Raw genomic sequence first — 12,293 nt, forward strand, 5'->3', positions numbered from 1 at the left:
CGCGCGTTCGCGTCATTCACGCATTCGCGTCGCGCTGGGCATGCGGCCGCATCGTTCACGCGTTCACGTCGCTGCCAGTTTCTTCAAAAAAACTCCATTTTGTGCTTTCCTTCCTTTTTTGTATGTTTCTTTTCCATCCTTTAAGTCATTCCTGCCTTAGAAGGTCTGAAACTACTCAACATATAAATCACGGCATCGAATGGTAATAAAAGGTAATTAAAATAATTATTCTTAAAGCATAGGAAACATGTTTTTCACATATCTCACATAATAAGGAAGGGAAAGTAAAACGATGCAATTAACATGAATAAGTGAGTGAAGGATTGAATAAATCACTTAAATTAGGCACAAAATATATCATAAAATATGGGTTTATCAATGATCATAGGTGAAAACATGTAATTGAGCAATCGAACCCTCACCGGTAGTGTTTGCACTCTATTCGCTCAAGTGTTTAGGGTTGATTCACTCAATTCTCCCCTATTTCATGCTTTATAAGATTTGTTTTTCTTCTAACAATCAACATATATTTCATGCATGCATACAAGTATCATGAGGTCTTTCCTTAGGTTGTAATGCGGCTAGGGTCAAGGTAAGGATGCATATTTGGTCAAGTGAGCTTGAAATTTGAATCTTTGATAAGCTTAGACTTCCCACCTAGCCTATGACATCCTATACAATTCAAAAGCTAACCTAACTACCCATTCTTCACTTTTTAACATACTCATGCATTTTCTTTTTTATTACAACTTATATGCATTGATCTTTATTGAGCTTCACTTTGCTTTGGGGCATTTTGTCCCTTTTTTATTTCTTTTCTTTTTCTTTTTTTTCTTTCTTTTTCCATTTTCTTCTTTTCTTTTCTTTCTTTTTGTTTTTCTCTTTTTCTTTTATTTTTCTCATTTTTTTTCTTTCTTTCAAACTATATACAAGAACATCAATGCATAAGGTCTATACATTTTATCAATACATGAGCATGTATCCAATTCCCAATAATTTCAATGAAAATACAAAACTACCCTTTTATTCCCTCAATGTCCGAAGATTCCCACACTTGAATGATACACACACTCTAGCCTAAGCTAATCAAAGATCCAAAAAAGGACTTTTGTTGTTTTTCGCTTTAAGGCTTGTAATGTGCTAAATTAAGAACAAAGTGGGTTAAACGTAGGCTCAAATTTGGCTAACAAAGGAAGATAAGAGGTAAGGCTATTTGGGTAAGTGGGCTAAATAAAATGATGGCCTTAATCATATAAATGCATGAATACACAAAATAATGGACATAAAGAATCAAACAAATCAAAGATTGCAATCATAGAAAGAGAATAATGCACACAAGAAGAAAAATAAGTGGTTATAAAATGTAACCACACAATTAGGCTCAAATCTCACTTGCTTGCGTTCTTAGCTCAAAAACATGATCCACAATATATATATGATTCTAGCAAGTTTTATGAAAAATTTTCACTCAAATCAATTGAGGTGCCTTATAGATAGAAATCTTGAAGAATCTCATTATTTTGACTAAGCTTATTGTGTATATGTATGCAAAAAATAAGAAAATGAAACAAAAATCCTAAAAGCCTAAAAATGAAATGCAAAAGTGTTGGAATTAGAAATTTGTCACCCAAAATCGCCGACCGGTCGGACGACCTCCCCACACTTAAAAGTTTGCACTGTCCTCGGTGCACTCAAAGATGAGCAAGGGGGTACGGCGACTTTCCGAGTTGCCACCTTCAGCTGGCGGATCAACTGGTTGCTGCATGATCTTTGTCTCACTTTCGTTTTTGCTTGTGGTACATCAATCATGAAAAATAGAAAATGACACCATAAGATGAGAAAATACAAAATCAAGGAAGCATACATTGTTGGAATGAGGCAATAATCACTAGAATTGAGTGAGTGAATTAGTGTGACATTAATGTCAAATAAGTGTGTGAATTCTAAATTGCACGCGGTTTAGAACACACATTAGCATAAAAGCTATGTCACTAAAGAAGCATGCACTTTACTCATCTAGTATGCTTGAGATGCTTTAAGTAAGCTTGTACGGTAAAACAAGCATTAAAGAAGCATGAAGCATTCAAGCTATAAGCACATGGATGCATATGATCATGAAGCACAATGCATTAAGGAAAATGCACACCATCCAATGTCAAGAGATTTCCTAATCAAAGAATAGGGTTCAAATCACATGGTGGCCAAATCATGCAATTCAAGAAGAGTTACAAGCTCGAAGGCAATTCTCATCACTTGGTATTCTTAAAAGGTAAGCATGAAAAAACTCAAAACCAAGTAGCAAAATATAACCTCAACAATAGAATCCAACAAAGGTTATAAGCATAATGATGTTAAGATAACATTCCTTTTTAATACTTAGCAGCAATTAATGGTAAACAAGAATAACAATCTAACACTCACAATGAAAAAGAGAAAATGAATGAAAATTAAACTAACTAACTAATTAACTAACTAAAATAAATGGTTATCAATGGTGTTTGGGAGTGTTGGATGAAGGGTAGGAGAAGGGAAGAAGAAAGGAGAAGGAAAGAAATGGAAAGAGGAGAAGAAAAGAAATGTAGTGAAGGAAGGACATCCGCGCATACACACGCATGGCGCGCGTGCGCGGATGATGGTGTAATGGATGCGACGCGTACGCGTACATGGCGCATCTGCGTCGATGGATTATTTCGAGAGTGATGCGTACGCGTCATGTGCGCGTACGCGCGAGTCGGTTTGTGCCTCGGGCACAGTGCGCGCTCAACATTCGCACAACTCTCAGGTCAATGTATGGAGGAGTGAAAATTTGGTATTCACGCGTACGCGTACATGGCGCGTGTGTCTGGATAGGTGAAAATGCTTGATGCACGCGTACGCATGCAGTGCGCATACGCGGGGATGGTGCTCTATTTTTTTTTTTCAAAATTTTTCTATGTTTTTGCACCAATCCAAGCATTCCAAACCTCCAAATAGCTACCAAAACACCATAAAACCTTATTTAACATACTAAACTACCAAATTAACTCAACAAATCAATCAAAACATGAATTTAAACTAATTACCAATATGTACAAAAGAGAAAATGAAAATATTTTACCATGGTGGGGTGTCTCCCACCTAGCACTTTTGTTTATTGTCCTTAAGTTGGACTTATGGGGAGCTCCTCTCAAGGTGGCTTGTGCTTAAAGCTATCCTTGAACATCCACAAATGCTTGCATTTCCAATGAGCTTCACTCTTCAAGTTCAATTCTCCCAAGCTTTGATGGAGTTCTTAATAGACTATGGGCTCTCAAAGTTGATCCTCATGTATGCCGGGATCCCATATCTTGTTTCTACACCCATCTTTGAGTTGATTATCATTATTCTATTTGGGTGGCATAATCTTGGAGTTCTTATTTAAGCAACCAAACAACATCCTAGACCCAAGCAATCTAGTTCTACATCAACCATTGCAATAAAGCTTTGAACGTGTAGCCATAATGAACCTAGAATAATGTTTCTGACCACTAGCCATCTCTCTTTTACTCTTAAAGCCACAAATATGTCTAAGTTGACCATCCGTCTCAAGCAAACCATATTCAAGGGGAATAATAAAGCTTAAGTATAAGGAATTTACCCACTTGAATAAAAGAATGGATGGTAATGGCTTGGGGAGAGGTACTTCCAATGTCCTTGCAAGTTCTACTCCCTTGTGTTCTTCTTTGACTACCTCTACCTCTTCACAAACTTCTTCACTTTCAATCCTTTGTTCATCAACTTCATCTAACTCTTCTCCATCACTCAAATCATAAATGGGAGGTTGAGAGAAATCTACCTCCACATCGCTTTCTATCTCATTAGGAGAAGGTTCTTCAAATTCAAAGGATTCATCACCAAGAAGGTTGGATGCATGATCTTCATCACCACGGGAATTCAATTCTTGCTTTATTCCTTCCAAGTCTTCATTCAAAAATTGTTTTGGAGGTTGTGCACTCTCCTCCTCAATATCAAATTCACTCTTCTTGGAGATTTTCTCTTCAACTCTAGGTTCCCAAGGAGGTTCCATATCTCCTAAGTCTTCAACCACTTCTTCCTCTTCTTCAATGATCATAGGCTCCTCGAATTATTCTAAAACAAAGTGGCATTCCTCATTCTCCATCGGAGTTTCCAATCTCTCCTTCATGCTATGCTTTTCAATTGATTCTCCACATGTGACCATGGGAGTGCTTTGAGTGCTCAAATATTGGGAGGTTAAAATGCTTACTACCTTGGTCAAGGTAGCCATAAATTCTAGTGTCTCCCTTTGCATTTCTCCTTGCTCTTGAAGTATAAGGTTAAGGATTTCATTCATCGAGGATTGGAGTGGATATGAGGGTTCGTTGTCTTGGAGAAAGGGTTCATAATAGGAAGGTGGTTTTTCTTGGTAAAGTGGTGGTGTATATTGAGGTGGTTCTTGGGAGTATTGATATTGGCATGGTGGTTCCATGTATGGCTCATATGGTTGAGAAGGTGGTTGGTATGGTAGATATGGATCAATGTCATATCGAGGTGCTTGCTGAAAATAGGCTTATGAGTATGGTTGAGGTTCATGTTGAGGATATGACTCATAGGCATATGGTGGTGGTTCTTGAAAGTCACAAGGAGATTCACCATAGCCATTGGATTGATATGCATCATAGAATGGCTATTCTTCATAGTGCATGGTGGAGGTTGTTGCCAAGAGGATTGATCATTTGCATATGGCTCCTCCCACCTTTGATTATCCCATCCTTCATACACATTCTCATTATAGTCCTCATTTCCTACAACATAGTGAGAACCAAACTCATAGCCAAGGTGAGAATTCATAATAGCAAGAGAAAATAAGAAACAAAAGCTAATAGGAAGTAATGAAACAAAGTCCTAAAATTAGCAAAAACTAACAAGTAATCCAAAAATCAAGCTATTCACAATATTCACATATATACAATAACCAATAACATAACACCATTGCAACTCCCCGGCAACGGTGCCATTTTGATGATTGGACTTTTGTGTGGTTTAGAAATTCACAAATGAATTCTTGTTGCAAGTATAGTTCCTAAACCAACAATAATCCTTTCATACAAAAGATTGTTTGTCACAAGTACAAACCCCTAAATTTATAAACCGAAGTATTGAACCTCGGGTCGTTCTCCCTAGGAGTTGCAATAAAGTGTTCTTGTTATTGGTTGAGTTGTATATTTTGGGGTTTTGGATAAGAAAAATGAAAAGTAAATGGAAATGAAATTCAAATAACAAAAGGTCTTGGCATGGTTTGGTGGTCAAGGATCTCTATTCTAATCACTAACCACAACATGAGAATTGGCAAGGATCAACCCCATTAAGTCATCCTCTAACTAATAAAGGAAAGTCAAATGAGCTATGTCAATCCAAGACCATAAGTCCTAGTTCTCCACCAAATCAATTAGTGAAATTTAGAGTTAATGACTCCTAACTGTCAATCACTTGGACATTAGTAACTCAAGAGTTCCTAAGTTACCTTCCCAAGCCAAGAGTATAAAATTCTACTCTAAAATCTAACCAAGCATTTTATCAAACACTTGGAAGGCACAAAAGGAAAGCATAGTAATATGGCAAGGAAATTAAATCTACACTACTCAATTGCAAGGAATTAAACAACAACAAATCGAATCAACAATAAAGGAACATGAATCATAAATTGCATTAAAGGAAAATGGAAGAACAAAAGAGCATCAACATAAAAGTAAAGAATTACATGAATTAAATGCTAAACTAGAGAGAGGAAGGGTAGAAGAAGAAGAAATTGCAAAGGAAAAGTATATCAAAGTATGAAATTAACCAAGATCTAAGAATTCCTAATCTAGATCTAACCTACTCCTAATCCTAGAGAGAAGTGAGAGCTTCTCTCTCTAGAAACTAACTAAAGCATGATAAAACTAAAATAAAACTAAACTAATGACTAGGTGTCTCATCCGCCTTCAATCCTTGGGTCAAATAGCATCAGAAAATGAGTTGGATTGGGCCCACAAGGCTTTAGAATTCGCTGGCCATGTATTGCTTTAAGTGGATCATATGGCAGCAACAACGCGTGCACATACAGTGCGCGTACGCATCACCATACATGTAGAAACTATGGCAAATCTTATATTGTTTCGAAGCCCCAGATGTTAGCTTTCCAACGCAACTGAAACCGCGTCATTTGGACTTCTGTAGCTCAAGTTATGGTCGATTAAGTGCAAACAGGTCGGCTTGACAGTTTTTGCGATTCTTTCATTTCTTCATGAGTTCTCTATTTTTACATGCTTTTCCTTCATTCCCTTGATCCAATCTTTGCCTCCTAAATCTAAAATCACTTAACAAACATATCAAGGCATCTAATGGAATCAAGGTGAATTAGATTTAGCTATTTTAAGACCTAAAATATATTTTCACCTTTAAGCACAATTAAAGGAGAAGTTATAAAACCATGCTATTCCATTGGATAAATGTGGTTAAAAGGTAATAAAGTCCCCTAAATCAAGCATAAGATAAACCCTACAAATGGGGTTTATCACTTAGCAAGGAAGATATCCAATAGTCTTGACATTGTAGGCTCCACTTCCTTTGGTTCCTTTTTGATGACTTCCATCTTTTGACAACTTTCTTCAATTTCCTCTTGTTTGCTAACTTCTTCCAACTCTTTCTCATTAATCAAAATGTGTATTGGAGGGTGTGTACATTCCTCCTCAACATCGGTTTAACATTCAATGAAAGAAGCTTCAACAAGGTAACCATTGATGTAGAATTGTCTTTAATGATGGAGCTTCCTTCTTGTTCAACCTCCCCTAGGTCTTCAACTATTCCTTCATCTTCAAGGGTCTCTACTACCTCCACCTTTTGGGCCTCCTCTTGCTTTTCTTGAAGTATGGATGCATGAATCCGATCCATTAAGTCCCTAAGACGATCCCTTCTCTCTTGTTCCATGTCAATCACATAACTGGGATCATGTTGCTCTTGGATTGATGAATATGGATGTTCTTCCATGGAGGATGGGGATGGTATGGAGAGATTATTATGTGGTTGAAAAGGAGGTTCATCAAAGCTTGGAGGTGGGAAGGTGTTTTGGTTGTTGGTAGAAGATAGAGGTATACGGGATTTAAGCTCTTAGAAGGCGGAGGTGAAACTAGTGAGTGCGGTTTGGAGCTCTTTTTGCTCTTGAGAAATGATACCAAGTGTATCATCCATGGGGTAGTGATGTTGAAGTGGTGATGGTTCCATGGGTGCTAGTTCATAATGGTTGTAAGTGTGTGCATATGGAGGATATGGATTAGGATTATATGGAGGTGATTGATGGAAATAGGATGTAGATTGGGACTATGGTGGTTGGAATGATGGTGTTTGAGGACTATGTTGAGAGTATGGTGCATAGAATGATGGTGGTTGAGTGGCATAATCATGATAAGAACCATCATATCCATTGGAATGATATGCATTATAGGAGGGGTTGCAATCATAGTAGCTTGGTTGAGGTGGTTGCCATGATGATTGTTCATATGGATGTGGCTCCCTTCTCAAGAATTCATCTCTCCCATAATGTGAGCCATCATTCAAGTTTCCATTACCTACAACATAGTTACAAACACATCCAAAACTACAAGGATGAGAATTCATATGAAAAAGAGGAAATCAAAATAAAAATCTCAAAGACACAAAGAAAGAGTAAACTCCTAATTACTAGCAAAACCAAGAAATAACCAAAAAGCAAGATGTTCACAATATTAACATATTCATAATAGACAATAACATAACAACATTGTAATTCCCCGGCAATGGCGCCATTTTGATGAGAAAAATTTTTTTGTATGGTTTAGAATTTCACAAATAAATTCTCGTTGCAAGTATAGTTCTAAACTAACAAACAATCCTCAATCAAAAATTTGTTTGTCACAAGTGCAAACCCCAATAAAAATAACCGAAGTATTTAAACCTCGGGTCGTCTCCCTAGGAATTACAATGAAGTGTTTTGTTATTGGCTATGACGGAATGTTTTGGGATTTTTGTAATAAGAGACAAGGAATGTAAATAATAAGAGAAATAAGCTAATAACTAAGAAAGCTCTTGGCAAGAAATGAGAATTAGAAGTCCTATCCTCATTATCATCATCAATTGTGATAAGAATTGTCTATTACTCCACTTAGTTAACCTCTAACTATGAAGGAAAGTCAAGTGGATATAATCAACTTGAGTCCACAAGTCCTAGTCAAATCATAGTGAAAGACTAGCTTTTGTGAAATTCAAGTCAACTAGCAACTTCCAATTATCAATCAACAAAAGAGTTTGATAACTCAAGAGTCTCCAATTACTCAACCCAAGCCAAGAGGAGAAAAATCTACACTAAAACGCAACCAAGCATTTTATCAAACAGTTGGAAGGCATAAAAGAAAAGCATAGTAAAATGACAAGGAAATATAAAATCTATCACTACCAAATGCATAGAAATAACAAGAAAAAAGTGATAAACCACTATTTTATGGTTTATCTTGTGCTCAATTGAGTGGTTTTTATCAATTCTTAGGACACTTACTCATACAATTTGCATGGTTTTACATTTTCCTTCCTAAATTTGTGCTATGATTGAAAACATGCTTCTTTGGCCTTAAATTTGCTATGTTTAATCCTCTCTTATTACCATTCGATGCCTTGATATGTGTGTTAAGTAATTTCAGGCTTTATAGGACAGGAATGGCTTAGAGGATGGAAAGGAAGCATGCAAAAGTGGAAGGAATACAAGAAACTAAAGGAATTGCTAAGCTGTCTAGCCTGACCTCTTCGTACTTAACTGACCATAACTTGAGCTACAAAGGTCCAAATGAGGCGGTTCCAGTTGCATTGGAAAGCTAACATCTGGGGCTTTGAAATGATATATAATTTTTCATAGTTTCCTTGAAGATATGTGACGTGCACGTGCCACATCTGCAAAATTTCAGCGTATTTGAATTTGCCCCCAGCGATTTCTGGGCTGTTTCTGACCCAGTTTTCGGCCCCAGAAAACGCATATTAGAGGCTATAAAATGGGGGAATCTATTCATTCATGGAGGGAACTTTCATACACATAATTTTAGGTTTTTAGATGTAGTTTCTAGAGAGGGAGGCTCTTCCCTCTCTCTAGGATTTAGGATTCCTAGTTTTATGCTATTGAGTTGGATATTACAAAGAGTTTCTACCTCCGTTGAAGTCATTATTATTCTAGTTTGTTTCTTTTCCCTTAATCTTTCATATCCTTAATCTTTGTTCAGAATTACAATTGGATTGTTTTTGGAATTTATTAATGCGAGAAGTATTTTTCCATTTAAATTTTATTATTTGTTTAATTGCTTCCAATTGATTTTAATTACTATGTTCCCTTTTTACTTCTCTTATAAGACAATGAAGATGGTATTCATGTTGACAGAGTAGACTCCCAACTTGACTTGAGAGTTGATTAAAAGGAGACCCTTGAGTTGGAATGCTCAAGTGATTAGTTAAATTAGAAATTGTTGGCTAATTCTCTATTTACTAACGCTAATCCTTCCCAAGGGAGAAGATTAGGATTTGCGAATAAGAGTTAGCTCAATCACTTGACTTTCCTTTATTTAGTATGGGTTAACTAAGTGAAAATAACAACCTTTTGATACTACACTTGAGAAAATCCAACAAGGATAGAACTTCCAATTAATCATTCTCCTAGTTAAGGCTTTTTATTTTAATTACATAAAACCTCTTGTTAATTTTTATTGCTTTAATTTATAATTATTTATTTTCCCATTCTTCATTCCAAAATTTCTCAAAAAATTCATAACCAATAATAACTACACCTCCCTGCAATTCCTTGAGGGACCACCCGAGGTTTAAATACTTCGGTTATAAATTTTATTGAGTTTGCTTTAGTGACAAACAAGGTTTTGTACGAAAGGATTCTTTGTTGGTTTAGAAACTATACTTTCAACGAGAATTTATTTATGAATTTCTTTACTGACAGAAAATCCGTTCGTCAAAATGGCACCGTTGCCGGGGAGTTGCAAACGTGTGCCTTATTATTGGTTATTGTAAATATTTTCTTTTTGCTTATTTATTAGTTTTTGTTAGTTTTAGGACTTGGTTGCTTATTTTTATTAGTTTTTGTTTTTATTACCTACTTTGAACTCTCACCCCTTTGGCTATGAGTTTGGTTGCAATTATGTTGCAAGAAGAGGAGATTACAATGAGAACACGCATCAAGGTTGGAACAATCAAAGATGGGAGGAGCCACAAGGATTTGATCAACCCTTTCGACAACAACCCCCTCCAATACGCTATAACCAACAATCATTCTATGATGCATACCAAGACAATAGTTGTGGTGGACCTCTTCGTGACAACCAACCTCCACCAAATTACTATGGTCAAGAGCCATTCCAGGGTGCGTACGAAGATGATGAATATGGTGGACCCCCTTGTAGTTACCAACAAGCCCCACCATATGCTTATGAACCACCTCCTTACCATAACTTTGAACCACCATACTCACAAGCCCCCTACTACCAAGTACCTCCATATGACGCTAACCCTTATGAACCCAATCAACCACGATATGAACCATATGAGCCATACATAGAGCCACCCCACTTCCAACCCAATTACTCCCAAGAACCACCACCTCCATATACACCATATCCATATCTACCACTTCAAGAGCCTTATGATCCTTCTTATGATATCCAAGCGGAACAAGAATCCAAGGATCATCTCAAGAAAATAGTGGATCAGTTTCATGTAGCCCTTCAGCAATTGAACCAAATGATAAGCCGAATAGCACCCGAAGCTCCCATGGCTAAAGAATCTCAACTTGAGAACAAGGAATTGAAGTGTGTTGTACAACAAGTAGAAAAGATGGAGTGTTGAACCATCACTACCCTCCATGGAAAAGCACCCATATCCATCAAGCCAAGAACAACATGATCCCAATGATGCTACTGACCCGGAGCAAGAGAAAAGGGATCATCTTAGGGCCGAAATGGATCTCATACTTCACAAGAAGCTGGAGGAGGCCCTAAAGGGAGTGTTTGAAGACTTGGGAGATGCGGAACCTCCATGGGAAAGTCCAGTCATAGAGCCTCCTTCCAAGGTGTTTGATGTTGATGTTGAGGAGGGTGTACAACCTCCGAGGTATATCATGGTTGAAGATTTTGCAGAGGTTGATCAAGAGATGGAGATTAAAGAAGAAAAAGCACAACCTCCCATGCCCATGGTAAGTAATGAAGAAGAGATTGAATTGGAAGAAAGCTACCAAGAGGAAGAGGTTGAAATTGAAGCGATTTGCAAAGAGGTGGAAGTTATCAAGGAAGAGCACAAGGGAGTGGAGCTTGAAATTACCTTGCCAAAGTTGTTGGAGACCTCTCCCCAAAGCCATCACCATCTATTCCTTTATTCAAGTAGGTAAATCTATCATCTCTAAGCTTAAGTAGCCCACTTGAATATGCTTTGCTTGAGACGGATGGGCAACTTAGAGCTATATGTGGTCTTAAGAGTAAAAAGGAGATGGTTAGCGGTTAGCAACAGCATCCTAGGTTCGATATGGTTGCATGCTCCAAATTGAAGTGCAAGGGTTAGTGTAGAGCTCAATTGAATGGGTCTAGGAAGTTGTTTAGACGATTTAGTGAGAATTCTGATTGCTCACCACCCAAATGGAAAAATGATGATCAACAAGAAGACGGGTGCAAAAGCAAGGTGTAGGACCCCGGAATTCATTCCAACAATCAACACTCTTGGGGCCATGTCACTTGCTTTGATTTTCTTGAAGGCTTTATGTGCCTAGTATGGGATCTGATAAACCACTATTTTATGGTTTATATTGTGTTTAATTGTGTGGTTTTATCATGATCCTTACCCACTTATTCATTAAATTAGCATGAAATTATAATTCCTTCCTGAATTTATAACATGTTTGAAAACTACTTCCTAGAGACTTTAATTATGTATTTTTAATTCTCCTTTATTCCATTCGATGCCGTGATCTGTGTGTTGAGTGTTTCAGACTTTATAGGGCATGAATGAGTTGGAGATTGGAAAGGAAGCTAGCAAAAATGGAAGGAACACAAGAATTTGAGGAGATAACCAGCGAGAAGTGACGCGGTTGCATGGCTCACGCGACCGCGCGAAGGAGAGCAAATCGCAGGTACGCGGCCGCGCAGATTGCAAAAGCTCAAGCGACGCGGTAGCATAGACGACGCGAACGCGTGGCAAGGAAAAGCGCGAATGACGCGTCCGCATGGATGACGCGATCGCGTGACATGTACGATCTGCATAATCTGCAG

Source organism: Arachis ipaensis, chromosome B5, assembly GCF_059453495.1.
Source record: "Arachis ipaensis isolate K30076 ecotype BB chromosome B5, ASM5945349v1, whole genome shotgun sequence".
In the NCBI taxonomy this organism is placed as follows: domain Eukaryota; kingdom Viridiplantae; phylum Streptophyta; class Magnoliopsida; order Fabales; family Fabaceae; genus Arachis; species Arachis ipaensis.